This window comes from Gopherus flavomarginatus, chromosome 4 (genome assembly GCF_025201925.1).
Source record: "Gopherus flavomarginatus isolate rGopFla2 chromosome 4, rGopFla2.mat.asm, whole genome shotgun sequence".
Taxonomy (NCBI): domain Eukaryota; kingdom Metazoa; phylum Chordata; order Testudines; family Testudinidae; genus Gopherus; species Gopherus flavomarginatus.
The window spans coordinates 113,425,817-113,443,009 of record NC_066620.1 but is presented as its reverse complement, the minus strand read 5'-3'; the positions used below and the strand labels follow the sequence as shown (position 1 = coordinate 113,443,009).

Below are 17,193 nucleotides of genomic sequence, written 5' to 3'. Positions count from 1 at the left end.
AGGAGCACAAATTTCTAGGAATTCTAGTTTCAATACTGACCAGGAACAGCTTGTAATTTCACTCTTTCGAAAATTTAAGTCAGGAGTCAAAGCCAGACACCATGCAATCTCACAGTCCTTTTAAATCCCTCCTGAATCCCCTTTTTTCCTAAAATCCATCAATGACTTATATTGAAGTCAATATGGAGAAACTAAAATACATATGATGCTACTTTAGCAATACAGGAAGCATATTTAGTGCACTCATTCACATTCTTCTCTCCCCTTCGCCTGATATAATTTCCTCCAGATTCCTGTCTTCTTCATACTCACTGTTGTGCTGTCATTTACAATTCTGAAGTCCTTTGCACCAATATAAATGTATTAATTTCCATTTCTCTTTTTCACAAACTTACTGCTAGTAAGGAATGCATTCCTACTAGCAGTAAGTTTGTGAAAAAGAGAAATGGAAATTAAGAGAGAAGTTTTCAAAAGCACCTAAGGAAGTTAAGAGCACAAATCTCTGACTTTGAATAGGACTTGTGCTCCTAATTCCCTTAGGTGAAAAAGTAAAAGGCACATTCAGAGAGAAAAGGAATCCCCCCCAAAAAATGTTATAGTGGGTACAATATTGTGCATTTCTTCTTCGAATTTCTCTTCTTACATTAGTTCATGTTACAACTTTAATATGGCTTTAATGCTGACCCTGAATCCATGAAACTATTATCCAATTTGCCAGTTCATGCAACTCTGCTAGAAAGATTTGAATTTGAGTAAACCAGATGCAGAAGAAAAAGATAAATAAAAATTCTTATCTATTACTTTGGTTGTTAATGAGATCTTACAATACTTGGTGCCTGGTTATCATACCACAGAAGATGGTAACCTAGCATTAAAGCCGGTTATCAAACAAAGGGCTTGTCTACACCATCGTACGTGGTCAATATAAGATATGTAACTTCAGCTACATGAATGGCGTAGCTGAAGTCGATGTACTTAGATCTGCTTACCGCAGTGTCTTCACTGTAGTAAGTCGACAGCTGAGGCCTGGTCTAGACTACGCGTTTAAACCAATTTTAGCAGCGTTAAACCGATTTAACGCCGCATCCGTCCACACTACAAGGCCCTTTATATCGATATAAAGGGCCCTTTAAATCGGTTTCTGTACTCCTCCCCAATGAGAGTAGCGCTAAAATCAGTATTGCCATATTGGATTAGGATTAGTGTGGCCGCAAATCGATGGTATTGGCCTCCAGGTGGTATCCCACAGTACACCATTGTGACCGCTCTGGACAGCAATCTGAACTCGGATGCAGTGGCCAGGTAGACAGGAAAAGCCCGCGAACTTTTGAATTTCATTTCCTGTTTGCCCAGCATGGAGCTCTGATCAGCACGGGTGGCGATGCAGTCCCAAATCCAAGAAGAGCTCCAGCATGGATCGTACAAGACATACTGGATCTGATCGCTGTATGGGGAGACAAATCTGTTCTAACAGAGCTCCGTTACAGAAGACAAAATGACAAAGCATTTGAAAAAAATCTCCAGGCTACACAGTTCTGCGTGACAAGCGTAACGGAAAGCCAAAGAATCAAATGGACGCTCATGGAGGGAGGGAGGGGGAACTGAGGACTCCAGCTATCCCACAGTCCACAGCAGTCTCCGAAAACTATTTGCATTCTTGGCTGAGCTCCCAATGCCTGTAAGTTCAAACACATTGTCCAGTGTGGTTCAGGGTATAGCTCGTCAATTTACTCCCTCCCCCCCACGTGAAAGAAAAGGGAAAAAAATTGGTTTCTTGACTTTTTTTAATGTCACCCTATGTGTACGGAATGCTGCTGGTAGACGCGATGCTGCAGCAGTAAAGAGCAGTATCCGCTCCTCTTCCCTTCCCGGTGGCAGACAGTACAATATGCTTGATAGCTGCTGAGTACTTCTGGCTGGCCTCAGGTGAGGCTGGCCGGGAGCGCCTGGGTAAAAATAGGAACGATTCCCGGTCATTCCCAGTAGATGGGACAGAACAGCTGGTAACTGTCTTCATCATAGCAACTGGGGGCTGAGCTCCATCAGCCCCCTCCCTTTCATGTGTAAAGAAAAGATTCTGTACTGCCTGGACTATCCTAGCAGCGGGATGCTGGGCTCCTCTCCCCCACACCGCTTAATGTCCTGCCTGGACTATCATAGCAGCTGGAGGCTGCCTCCCCCTCATTTTATCTCACTAACAAGTCAGTGTTTCTTATTCCTGCATTCTTTATAACTTCATGACACAAATGGGGGGGACACTGTCATGGTAGCCCAGGAAGGTTGGGGGAGGAGGGAAGCAGCGGGTGGGGTTGTTGCAGGGGCACCCCCCGGGAATGGCATGTAGCTCATCATTTCTGCGGGATCTGACATGGAGCGGCTGTGCTCTCTGGTTCTCTGATACACTGGTTCTCTAGTACACTTGCCCCATATTCTAGGCAGGACTGACTCTCTTTTTAGATAAAACATAAAGGAGGATTGAGTCGGGGAGTCATTACCATTTTTGCCTTTGCACCCCCGGCTGACCTCAGTCAGGGGCACCCATAATAGCAGCAGACGGTACAGAATGACAGATAACCGTCATCTCATTGCCAATTTACAATGGCAGCAGATGGTATAGAACGACTGATAACCGTCTCTGCTATCATGCAAAAGTAAATGAATGCTGCTGTGCAGCGCTGCAGTAACGCCTCTGTCAGCGGCATCCAGTACACATACGGTGACAGTGACAAAAGGCAAAACAGGCTCCAGGGCTGCCATGCTATGGCATCTGCCACGGCAATCCAGGGAAAAAGGGCGCAAAATGATTGTCTGCTGTTGCTTTCCCGGAGGAAAGAATGACTGACAACATTTACCCAGAACCACCCGCGACAATGATTTTTGCCCCATCAGCCACTGGGATCTCAACCCAGAATTCCAAGGGGAGGGGGAGACTGCGGGAACTATGGGATATCTACGGAATAGCTACCCACAGTGCAACGCTCCAGAAATCGACGCTAGCCTCGGACCATGGACGCACACTGCCAAATTAATGTGCTTAGTGTGGCCGCGTGCACTCGACTTCATACAATCTGTTTTACAAAACCAGTTTACGTAAAATTAGAATAATCCCGTAGCGCAGACGTACCCTGACACTCTCCCATTGACTCTGCTTGCGCTCCTCGTTCTGGTGGAGCACCAAAGTCGACAAGAGAGCACTCAGCAGTCGATTTATTGCGTTGACGCGATAAATCGACCCTCACTGGATCGATCACTGCCCACAAGCCCATAAAGGCAAGCAAGCATCAATTTTCTGGCTCTAAAAAAGAAAATAAAGATATGATCTACCAAAAGGAAAGAACTTTCATGGTGAAAGAACAGTACTGTGGACTCATACTGTAAACAAAACTATTATCTATTTCCAAGATAATAGTACATATGGTTTTAAAAGTCTGAATAACTTTTATGTCAGTCACAGTACTCTGTCCACTTGTCCTCTTCACCGCTCTCCCATTTTCCAGCTTCTAGGCAGGGAGGTGGGGAGGGGGAGGGAAGAGAGAGAGAAGAGGAGTGATGGGGGCGCAGGGGACAGCAACTGGAGAAAAACAACAGTGATTAAACACCTCTGCAAATCTTTTAAGACTTCCCAAATATGACACCAGTAGAACTATGTAGGAACTTACATTATCACCATCTCAGTAGTAGCAAAGTGTTAGTTAGTTAGTAAGAAGAGACAAGGAAATATATTAGAAAAAAGCATGGATAACACCCTCTATTTGTAATAAAAACAAAAAGTTACCTCTAGACCAGAATCAAAACTGAGCTGTGAGAATCTACCGAGATCAACTGTCTTGACAAAATCAAATTACACTATATAATAATGAGAACTACAATGTACAAACTAGTACAGTGAGGTAAATTAGCAGACAGCTAGAGTGAATACTTACAGCTCTATTCCCAGGTGCTGAAATAACAAAGCCTTCCTTAAACTACTGGTAAGGTTATAAATATACTACTTTAGGGAAGGTAATCCTAAGAAAACATAGCAATTAAAAAATTTCAAATATTAGAAGCCAGGCAATTCAAATCATACTTTGCCATGAAAAGTGTTTATGTAAATATTATTGCAACTGCTAAGACGGGGTTCTCAAAGTGGGGATCAGGACCCCTCAGGGGGTCACAAGATTATTACACTGGGGGGGTTGCAAGCTGTCAGCCTCCACCTCAAACCTTGCTATGCCTCCAGCATTTATAATGGTGTTAATAAATTTAAAACTTTTTTAAATATATTAAGGGGGGGGGTCACACTCAGAGGCTTGCTATGTGAAAGGGATCACCAGTACAAAAGTTTGAGAACCACTGTGCTATGATGTTTAGAACAGGAAAATTACAAAGGAAACAATTATCTCTCTGTTTTTCAGATTACTTTGTGGATTGAATAGTCCTTTGTGTATAGTGTCATCATTTCCCCTGTATTGCCAGGTTAGTCAATTTCCTCTGTTTATGTGGGTCAGCAACAGGGAAGAGAAAAACATTTTAAAAATATAGGAAAATGTGATTGTAAAACCACAGAAAGTAGAAGCAGGGACTCAGAAATGGCTGTACTACCTGAAATTATTTTAACTCTTTTTTTGAGTTGTTAACTTTAAATCTAATCAATTCCATTAAATTTAATGGTTTAAACATAGCAAAGTATGAAAGCAGAGCTGGGGCAACCCAAATGACCATAACTATTCCCTATCTTTCCCACGTTGTGTGTCTTGGTAAACAGTAGATATGTATCTATGCTAAGTATCAAAGCTACTTGCACCTTACACTCCTCCCTACTCTCTGGCATTTCAACCGGGAAAATCTTATCACCATGTATTTTGACAGTTCACTTAAAGATTTTCTGTCTATCGTCATAAGGATATGCAGTCTATGCAGAACAGAAATATAGGACTTAAAATGGGACTAATGTACAGATGCCCACTGTGTATTGTAAAGGTCTGGAATGGGGGAAAATGCATGGGACTTATATGAACGAACTACATCAGAAAGTACAGATGAGGTTTGGATGATGATTATTTCTTTATATAAAGCGTGATATCAATAGAATGAACTGTAGTATGTTCTCTGGTGTAGATACAGAAACATACGTAATGGGTGGGTAGTGCTTACAAGTATGTCATGTATGATATAATGTACTAGAATATGTAGTTAATGCTTTCTGTGAGGATGATGCACAATATGCAGCCATAAAGCTGTCTTATGATGTAAGCGTAGGTGGAAAAGAGAATACAAGAGAACGTCAAAGCCTTTTCTTTCTATGTGTATTGTAAGATGCCTAGCACACATGGATACTAAGATACTTGAAACATTATTGTTATTTAAGTCTGTATTTGCATACTTTACTCTTTTTTTTTTTTTAAAACTTACACTTAACTTTGCTTTTCCTGAGTTTGTACATTTATTTTTTAAGCTACAATGTTCTTTTAGGCTATCTTTCCCTTATGTTATTTATACATACTTACAACCTTAAATCCAATTTAAAAGTTTTTCCCCACTCCTGGGATTTCTTAAGGATTTTTGTCCTTTTGATACTTAGATATGCATTACTAGATTCAAAAGCTGGAATGTTTTTGTTTAGATTTGCAAAATATTAATGTGACATAAGCCTCTGTAGGTAGTAACAACATCTGCAAAGTGGACCTCTTCTAATCTTTGGCTGGTTAGCTACACACTTCAGGAGACATCTGTGATCTAACAGCTATGCACAATAGTAGCAAAGTTATGACGGACATTACCAAAGTTTGCCTCAGGCCACATGACTTTCTGAAGATCCATAAGGTCTGTCAGATTTTTTGACTTCAAAACTGAAAAACATTTCTCTCTCTTTCCTAATGCCAAATATAAAAGTAGCTCCATTCTCAAAAAATAATGTACTTAACTTGGCCTAGAAACTTCAGATTTATTCTTTTATCCATCCTTGCTGAGGTTATTAGTTTCTTTTGAGTGATGACATCACAAAAAAGGGACCTGGTAGGGTTCCCCCCCCCCCATTCTCTACTTGAATTTTGTTTAAGTCCAATAACTTATAAATAAACTATCCATTTCACCTCAAAACTTTGGGGAAAAAAGTTCTTCGCCCAAAAAAAAAAAATATCACACATGAAATATGAACTGTAGAGACTTTTCTGAGATACACAATGGAGAAAGAAAAGGCAAAATCAGCCTTATAATGGAAAGCTTCCTACATCCTTAACTATGGAAGGAATGTCCCCTTCCATAAGCTTATGGAAATGGCAAATTATTCATTTATATAGTTGGTCTCTAAAGCGCTTACATATTGGCTTAGTTCTGCAGTGGTCTATATGGTACAGTACTTTGAAATCATGTGATAAAGAACGCTATACAAGTTACTTACCTGTTAATTTCCTCTGAAATATTCAAAGTCATTCTAGACAATAAGACATACGTCATCAACCAGTAGAAGACAGATCTTACTGCTCAAAATTTTGACAATATTACTCTGAAACAGATTAACTGATCTCCCGAGACCGACACCTGTCTGAACAGCAGAGACAAAAATCACATAGAATGAAAAACTAACACCTTTAAGAAATACCTATGTCTATAAAGGGTAGAGGCTAAAGGAATGTATTGCTCATGGAGGTGCTGGATTGACATTAGACACTGTTCTCATTTTATCCACAGAAAACAAAATGCAAGCACGGACGCAATTTAAGCTTATACTTTCTACTCCACACATTTTCTGACACCAATCTAGGGTGCAGAATGTTACTGTCTTAAAGAAAAATTCTGCTCTCAGACACTGCTGGTGGATCTTGATGCAAATAAGATGGGCTCCGTAACTGTACACATTTCCTGCTGACAGCAGGAGAAAAACTACATATATAAGGAGAAAAGCATACTGGAGTCAAGTTCTGCCATAGGCATAGAAGAAAAGCATTTGGCTCCTACCAAAAAAATGGGGAGTGAAGTTTGTCATACTGTGGAAAAATTCAAAGAAACTAAACAGGTTTAAAAAAAAATTCTCCAATCATACTTCTACAATGCTCCAGAACGTCAGGAACCTCACAGTTTAGAGATCAGACTGATTCTTCACTTCAGTGTACAAAACAAAAATGAAAATATTGTTCTCCTGAGGCAAACAGAAAATTACCTGATATACATATTAATCATCTTCTGAAGACATGATCCAGGGGGATACAAATAGAAGGCCACACCTGATTAACAGGAACAGGAATACTGACTGTGCTGGAGATTTTTAAGAAGAGGTTAGTCATACACCTGTCAAGAATGGTCTATGTTTACTTGGTCCTGCCTCAGGGCAGGGGACTGGGCTTGAAGATCTCTCAAGATCCCTTTGAGTTCTGCATTTCTAACTGGATATCAATTTAAATTTTATCCAGGTTCCTTAACTAAATACACAGTATTCATGTGTGCTATAGCTAGCTATATGACCTACTTTGTATAGATTGCTATTCTTTATTTGAAAAATAAACTATACTAGTGTTAAAATGCTGCAAGGCAAAACTTCTCTCTCAGAAAAAAGGCTGGAGTGTCATTTTTTCCAGTGTAGGTGTACAGTATATATGAAGAGAATCTCAAAAAGGTATCTCAGAACATTTTAAAAGCTTTTCACTGCTGATGACACATTTTTCTGTGAAATAAGCCACTTCCTTTCTAAAGCCCACACAGTATTTTAGTGCAGAGATTCAGTAAGTCCTAATGTCTGTGCAGACATATTTTCAGTATACAAAACAGTCTTGAAGTATCTCATAATATCCCATGTTTTAAGAGCTTGTTGAATAATCAGTTATATTGGATTTCAAATGCTTTGTATCAGAGCTAAAACATCAGGAAACATTTTTACACTTATTTATACAGCACCTAGCGCATCACTAACTGAGGCATCTGGGTGCTACTATGACACATGTTTAATAAATAAAAATGTGACCAATAAAAGACCATGACAACATTTCTAGTTTCCTACTGGACAGTTTAGATGTAAATATGAAAACGATTTGCAGACTGGAATGGGTCAGAATACAATGACCAAGCATGATAGTTTCTATATCTTGAACAAAAGCCTTAGGCATCTTAAGCAAACAAAAATATATAATTTACTATTATTAGTATAAGCTTCAGAACACTTATTTTTCCCTGTAATTCCTTGGAATCCTCCCTAGGGATGCAATGTCAAAGTCTAGCATTTGGATGTATGTTTCTCCAGTTTGACTTAGATTTTTAGTTCCCATTATGAACTCACAAAGCAGCCAAAAGTTAATCATAGACTTTAAAGCCAGAAGGGACCATCATGATCATCTAGTCTGATCTTCTGCACATTGCTGGCCATAGACCCTTACTCACTCACTCCTGTAATAGATCCATAATCTCTATCTGAATTATGGATGTCCTCAAATCTTGCTTTAAAAGACTGCAAGTTACAGAGAATCCACCATTTATTCTAGATGAAACCAGTAAGTTACCTGTGCCCCATGCTGCAGAAGAAAGGGGGGAAAAAAACAAAAAAAACAAAAACAAAACCCCTACATCTCTGCCAATCTGACCTGGGGGAAAATTTGATCCTGACCCGAAATATATTGATCTGTTAGAACCTGCACATGTAGAGAGACCCACCAGCTAGACACCGGAGAAAGAATTTACTGTTGTAACACAGAGCCCTTCCCACCTAGTGTCCCATCTCCAGTCGTTGGAGATATTTGCTAATAGCAGGTGAAGCAGTGCCATATACCATTGTAGGCAACTTCATCATATCATCTTCTCCATAAATGTAACAAGCTCAGTCTTGAAACAAAGTTAGTTTTTTTGCCCAGCTGGAAGGCTGTTGCAGAAATTCAGCCCTCTGGTGATTAGAAATCAATGTCTAATTTCAATCCTAAAAACTGATGTCTAGTTTATATCCATTTGTTCTTGGGCCAACATTAGCCCTTAACTTAAATAACTCAACTCCTTCCCTGGAGTCCATCCCTCTCATATATAAGTAGACAGTAATTATATCTCCTCTGAGCCTTCATTGGGTAAGGCTAAACAACCGAAGCTTCTTAAGGCTCTTCTCATATGATAGGTTCTCCATTCCACTGATCATCCTAGAAGCTCTTCTCTGCACCTGTTCCAACCTGAAGTGACCTTTCTTAAACATGGAGGACCAGAATTGCACCTAGTATTCCAGATGAGGACTCACCAGTGTCTTGTACAATGGTACTAACACTTCCCTCTCTCTACTGGAAATACCTCGCCTGATGCATCCTAGGATTGCATAAATCTTTTTTATGGCCACATCACACTAGCGGTTCATAATCATCCTGTGATCAACCAATACACCCAGGTCTTTCTTCTCCGTCACTTCCAATTTATAGCAAAAAAAATCTTGTTAGTCCCTAATTCCATGAGCTTGCACTTTGCACTATCGAATTTCACCCCATTTCTATTACTCCAGTTTCCAAGGTCATTCAAATCATCTTGTATGATATTTCACTCCTTCTCTACACTGGTAGTACCTCCTTTGTGTCATCTGCAAATTTTATTAGCACGCACCCACTTTTTGTGCCAAGGTAATTAATGAGAATGTTCAATAAGATTGGTCCCAACACTGATCCCTGATGAAGTTCGCTAAACCTCCCTCCAGCCTGACAGTTCCTCTTTCAGTATTACCCATTTTAGTCTCCCCTTTAACCATTTTTACACCCACCTTTCAAGTCACATATTAATCCCCAAATTGTACAAATATGATTATTTGCATTCCACTACAGTGCACTCATGAATAGAAAGCTGTTGCAACTGCAATGCGCATCTGGAAGCATGAAAGCCAGACCATCAAGTGTCTGTCCCTGGATTGGGAAACCCCCATCACCATGGAGCAAAGAAGTCAGAATCACTATCATAAGCTGCAGGGGTTAGTGAAGGCACTTCTGTGGTATTTATCTGAGTGGCTGTTTCTTGTTCCAGTGTGTTGTCATACCTAGGCTATGCTGATATGCTGGAAATTGTTTATGGAATAGAATTGGGACAGATTTGATACAGAGGAAGGGAAGAGGTTGAGACAGAGGAATGCGATTAACTTAGAATAAAATGTACAGCTAAAAAAAATATACCACACATCTGTTTACTTTGTTTTTATGTTGCATCCTCTTCTCTTCCCTCTATCCTCAGCCACCACCACCACTCCCTCTTCATCTGTATGTTGGAGATAGAAACTTTTTCTTCAGACATGTCTGTAAAGTTCCCAGAATATTTTACAATCTTTAACAAAAATAATAAATTAGACATTTATATTAATAAACGAATACTGTCTCCCCTGTAGTCTGTATCTCTGCTGGTGAGGCATTAATGACTAGTGGTTAGGGCACTGGGCTGGTTTGCGAAGACTTTGGTTCTATTCCCAACTCTGCCAACAACATGCCACCAGACCTTGGGGCAAGCCACTTCAATTCTCTGTGCCTATTTTTCCCCAACCTTTTGTCTTATCTATTTTGATTTTAAGTATTTTAGTGTAGGGATTGTCCGTTACTATGCATTTTATAGTACCTACCAGAGTGAGGCTTTATTCTTGGTTGTGGTCACTAGTATATAGTGTCTTGTGTATTGTAAATTAATAATTAATATGCATTACAGAATATCTTCAACCATAATATTAAAAAGTGACAATCTAATTTAAAAAATGATTTTGTAAAAATGGATGCAGTAGAATTCCAGTTTTATTGTTTCAATAACTTGCAGATCAAATCTGCTTGTTAGCATCAGCATTTTAGGGATGGATGCAGTGAGTCATGAAGCGATTAACAGCATTTAGGCACCAAAATCCCATAAGCACCTTTGAAAAATTCCAGCTATGTAACTTGCCCAACATTGCACAGGCAGTAGCAGGGGATGTCCTTTATTGGGCTAGCAAATCAGGTGGGACACAACAGCATAAAATAGCTTGGCAAAGGAGGCTTGTAGCATGACCCAGAAGCTGGTGATAAAACTGCACAACAGACCTGTTGCTCCACTAGCCAATCACTGATGCTTCCTGGATAGAGGAAGCAGAAAAAGATCCTGAAGGAGTGGACAAGAAGATTTACAAGATTTTTTTTTTTTGTCAACCCCAAAAATGTAACCCAAGATGTCACTTTCTGGTTCATGCATCACTGAAAATAAAAATCTTACGATCAGAAAGTGGTTAACAATTCTATTAATGAGGCCCAAGATGGAATAGAATCTAGCTCACTCATCAGTATGTATGTGTTTGTGTTCTATAGTGCTAACAGGAATAAAAAAAGTAATGAAAACATCTTAAACAGTAAAAAGCAAGTAGAAATGAAAATGAATATGCCTAGGAAGCACATCCTTTTGACTAAGAGGGTGGTGCCATTTTTTTACAGAAGCATTTTTCAGATGAGAATTATTCTTGAAGTGTTAATTTTTTTAAAGATTTCTCAGAGAAGTTATAAATATGAGGTCAATTTAATTTCAGTACAGTTGCAAATATGGGATCACACCCTGGATCAGTCTATTTCCAATGTTTCAGAAGGCAAAAGATTCACCTGAATAACTGTGCAATGCTACCCATTTGATGGGAGAAAACGGAGCAGGCACATTAACACAATTAAATTTCAAGATTTTATTACCTTTGATTTCCTTAGATAGTATAGCTACACATTTTAATGGACATAAAATTAACCATTTTTAACATTCTAACAGTATTTGCATCCACTTCCTTTAGCAATAAATTTCACAGGCTGACTATATTCTATTAATTCTAAATTTGTCCTTTTTCCATCATGTAGTGTCTCTACAGTCTCAAGAAAGGAAAAAATATCAAATTCTGCTATGCCCTTCATTAGTCTGAGATTTCTGTCTAGTCCCCTTATAATTCTCCTTCTCTATGTAATTTTAGTCTCTGCAATCTGTGGTGTATATTTAACCATATTCTTTGCTCTTCCCTAGGAAAACTTCACTTCTGTTTCCTAAGGTAAAGACCACATGAACACAGCACTCTATTCAATGGTGTATCATTGTCCAATATAGCAACATGAAATGCAATAATTTCTATTCTTTAATGTACTCAAAATATCTTATTTGACCCCAACTGCTAATATACATCAGACACACATTAAATTAAACATGCATAGTAACTTGTATAGCACAGCAACATGCTCTTGAAAGCACTCAAAGTGAGTGACCTCTCTGGAGATAGCAACTTAAAAGAAGGAGAGAAGTGGAGTTCCAGCTGCACAGAAAATGTAAAGACTTATTTCTAAAGATACATTACAGCTGCACAGAGACATATTCCCTTTTTTGCCCCCCTCAGAAAATCCTGCAAGTTTAAAGCTATTAACATATACTATTTGTGCCCACATGCATTACCTTAAACTTAGTTAAGTTTATTTAATCTTCCATCATGATGTCCAATCTTCTATTCCATTTAAATCTAACTACAGTCTCTCTCTCTCTCTCTCTCTCTCTCTGTCTTACATACTTAGGCAAAAACTCATTAGCTCAATTTCCAAAACAATTCTGGCTCAAAACAAAGCTAGCCTCATTAAAAGTAGTACTGTAGCCTACTTTACTTTATTGTGAAGTTATACGTTTTCCGAACACATTCCATGTAATAACCGATGAATACATACTGTAAGACAGCCTCAAGCTTTAAAATTGTTTTCCGCCCAAAAGCATATTATCTGTATCAGTGGTTCCCCAAAGTGATCCCTGAGGGTATGCTGTGGGTTGTGCAGGGGTCCGTCTCTTGAGCCAAAGCTGGAATGTGACAAACAGTATTCCATTGCTTTTGTTGCTGGAGACAAAATGGCATCCTCCATACAGCATAACAGAGAGGTCATGATGGCAGGGGCATTCCCACACTGGCGGAGTCATTCTAGTACCAGAAATTAAAGGAATCTAGAACATTTAGTCAGATGCCAAAGAGATCCTTGGCAGCAAAAAAGTTTGGCAGCTACTGATCTATACTATATAAAAACAAACCAACCTCCATTAAAAGAAAATTAAAGCTACAAAATTAATCACTGAAGTTAAGAAATGCCAGAATTAAGGTTGCCCCTGAAACGCTAAGTAGGCCCCTTTGTATATATTCATTGTGAAAGTAATTATGACCACATACCATTTTTATGCTTCCTACCAATACCATTACAAAGCATGTCTTTCTAAAGAAGTAATTGCAGGAATCATTGTGCAACACAGAATGAAATTGATAGTTCAGAACTTGGAAGCAGCCTCTCAGTGTTCACAAGTATTCAGTACAGCTACCTATTTTCCATAGCCACTGGTTACTCTATCTGTTTTGCAGAGAGGCTTATTTGCAGACAAGTAGTCTAGTGAAAAATACAGTTGAAATGCATGTAATTGGATTGGATAGGGCAGACACAAAATTCCAAAGATTATCTATCTCGGATAGACCTTTGGGCACCACAAAGAATACAGAAATTCTCATGAAGCAGTGTGTGATTCAGAAAGACTTGAGTGCGAAAACCTGTTACTTTTGGGTCTAAGAATCTGAGAATTTCATGAAAAGCTTTTAAAATCATTTTGTTTACAGTATCAGATAAATGAATTGGAAAAAGGAATTATTCTGTATATGTCTATTCTCCAAATAAACCCCATCAACAAACAAGCAGACCTTTTAAGCTTACTGCACTTGCTTCTTGAAGGCAACAGAAAGTCTAAGGCAGCAAGCTTAAGACTTTTTCTTCTTAACTGTCTACAAGACAAAAGGAAAGAGCAAAGGCGATTAATCTTGATTCCTTCAAAAATGAACTAAATGTAAAATATGAACAAGACAAAATTAGTCCACACACCTGCAATCAACTCTGCGTGGGTGCAAGGGGCCCACCCATGTGGAGCCCCATTGCAGAATCATGGTCTCAAAATGCAAGTTTGCTGGGTCAAGGACAGTGTCTTACTGTATCAACATGCTCAGGCCACATTCTTACCACTCTTCTGTAACACATTTTTAAAAGTAATTTACACTGAATATGCCATTTCAAGGTACTGCCTTTTTCCTTCAGACATTGATGACAACGCTTATAAGCACTGATGTAATTTTTACATCTACACAGGTATACTGCAATGGTTTAGGTTAACTACTTTTTTTGTTAGTTTAAAAGGCATCTCTGTTTGCCTTTAAGTCTCATGTTTCAACATCTCTCTTGACCTCAGTATCTTGTCGCAATTAATTCCACGGGTTATTCACGTATCATGCAAAGTAGTATTTCCTTTAGTACACTTCAGATTGGTTGTCTTTCAATTCTTCATTGAATTGCCCTTGTCCTTGCATTATGTAAAATAGTAAGTGCCTGCCTGACCTTCTCTGTATTATTCATTATTTTGCGTGCCTCTTCCACATGCCCTCGTACTCATTTCTTCTCCAGATTAAAGAGCCTCAATCTTTTCAGTGTCATACATGGAAGATTCTCCATGCCTTAAATCAATTTTGGCACCTGTCACTGAACCCCTCCCACATCTAGTTTCTTTTTTGAGACAGTAACTAGAACAGAACACAATATACCAACTGAGCTTGCACTTTGCTGATTATAACATTATAATTTCACTATTCAGTCAATTCAACTGGTATAAAATAAAACACTGATCTATGAATTTACTATAGTTTTATCTTCCTAGGGGATGCTTTTATTATACCAAATTACTTTGCTTTTCAGTGTTTTCTTTGCATATCTGATAATTATGCAAGATGCATGTTCTACAGTAAGAGCTATCCTCAGAAGATCCTGCAGTTAGTAATTTTGCATTTATGACAGTCTTTTTGCTCTATGAATGACTGAGGTGTCAAATTTAGAACTTCACTGAAGGATTAAATAGAACAGACTGTGATAGAGCAGGCTCTTACTTAGTCACAAACAGCTTTGGTAATCAGCAAGCTAACAGGGAAAATATGAAAAACAAGTTGGATAAATTTATTTAAATCTATTTAATTTTTCTGCTTTCTGAAAGTCCTTAGTGTACAGTTTTTATTTGCCAAGTTCAGTTACTGGTTCATGCAAATTACTATAGGTAGGGCCCTACCAAATTCACAGCCATGAAAAACACGTCACAGACCGTGAAATCTTGTCTCACTCCCATGAAATCTGGCCTTTTGTGTGCTTTCACCCCCTCTTCCATCCACGCCCTCCAGTAATCTACAGATTTTTCACAGCGGAGACAAGCATTTCTCAAATTGCAGATCCTGACCCAAAAGGCACTTACAAGCAGGTCACAAGGTTATTTTGGGGGTACGGGGAGGTCATGGTATTGCCACCCTTCCTTCTGCACTACCTTCAGAACTGGGCAGCCAGAGAGTGGTGGCTTTTGGACGGGCACCCAGTTCTGAAGGCAGCGCTCCGCCAGCAGCAGCACAGAAATATGGGTGGCAATACCATACCATGCCATCCTTACTTCTGTGCTGCAGCTGGCAGTGGCTCTGCCTTCAGCGCTGGGCTACTAGCCAGCAGCTGCTGCTCTCCAGCTGTCCAGCTCTGAAGGCAGCGCCACTGCCAGCAGCAGTGCAGAAGTAAGGGTAGCAGTAACGCAACCCCCCCACAATAACCTTGTGATTCCCGCCACCCACCCACAATCTCCTTTTTGGGTCAGGATCCCTAAAAGTACAACACCGTGAAATTTCAGATTTTAATAGGTGAAATAATGAAATTTACTATTTTTAAAATCCTACGGCCATGAAATTGACTAAAACTGAATTTGGTAGGGCCCTAATTATGAGACAGCATTCAAAAGTCACTTGTCAATTACAAATTAAATCTTCCTATGTGACAAGAGATGCTTAACCATTTTATTTCTGTAAAATTTAACCTTTCATTTAAAAAAGTTTCTAGCTCTTATGTTTGCAAAGATAACCTCCTGTACATTAACCCATGCAGCATTTTCTTGCTATGCCTGGAAACCACTCCAGTGTCTATGCTGTTGCTTGTTGAAGAGCTGTCAAAAGCAACATAGTGAAAATGAAGTCACTGATCATGTTCACTGCTGTTATGCTGAGTCTGGTGGACAGTCACAAAATTGACAATCATATCAATGACACTATTCTTACTTAGGAAAATTAGCCCAGTAAAAGCCCTGCACCACAACTATTCAGGAGAGAAAGGAACTCAAAAGCAACAATACCACCGTCCGCTCTCTGAAAACGGCCTGGAGGACAGAAGGGTAGAGTGGCAGAGATTCCACACCTAAACAGAAGTCATGAGGCTCTGGATGAGAGGAGAGGGGGAAAGGATACATGTGCAACCTTATCTATCATTTCCTGATTTTTGGATGTTTCACTGTGCAACCTTAATTTCTCTTACCATAGTTATTTGGATAAAATTCCTAAGTTTTGTGAAACAGAAAAATAAATTCCATGACATGCAACTACTCATTTGTCTAGATATCACTGGAATCCTCTGTATCAGATTCCTAATAAGGTCTACAGGAGGGCATCCTACTCCAGCACACTTTAGACATGCCACAGGAGATGTGGACTCCTTAGGAGCTGTGCAGCTTTTACCTTTCAAGATGCATAGAGACTGAGGCAAGGAGCATAATTAGTCTGCACATATATGCAGTAAAGCCTTCCTGAACTACATACACAAGGTGTTAAAAGAAGTTTATTTTTAATTAATGGACAAAGTTAATTTTCCAATCACCTTGTACTCAGCTTTTTTTTTTTTTTTTGGGGGGGGGGGGGGAAGGAAGGGGCAAGGGGGCTCAATTTTTCCAAAACAACTACACCCAGAGGCAGACACAAAAGCCTGGAAAATTTAAACTTGAAAGATAAAAGTGTCAGATAGTTATAAGTGCCTGAACACCTGTACAACCTTAAGTGTAGCAGCACTGATTGCCCCCACTGTAATGTATGGTCTGAGGGCTGGTCTAATTAAGCCGAAAGTTGACTTAAGTTATGCTACTTCAGTTACATAAGTTACGTAACTGAAGTCGACATACCTAAGGTTGCACTGCACTGTGTTGACAAGAGAGCGCTCTCTTGCTGACTTACCTTACACATCTTGGGGACCTGGAGTACAGACGTCGATGGGAGAGCACTTTCCCATCAACGTAGCGGGTCTTCACCAGACCCACATGGACACTGCTGCGATCGATACGGCAGCGCCGATTTAGCCATAAGTATAAACAAGCCCTGAGAATGAATGTCAGGCATAGAATTTTTTCTTTAGAGCTAGATGGTTATTTCATTAAGATCCTTTCCTT

At 39.4% G+C, this 17,193-nt stretch overlaps 1 protein-coding gene across 3 annotated transcripts in view; it reads right to left on the bottom strand.

The window, feature by feature from the left end:
• LOC127049158 (HBS1-like protein) overlaps positions 1-17,193 on the bottom strand; it is a 110,783-nt gene that overhangs the window by 67,933 nt on the left and 25,657 nt on the right. The window lies entirely within an intron of this gene.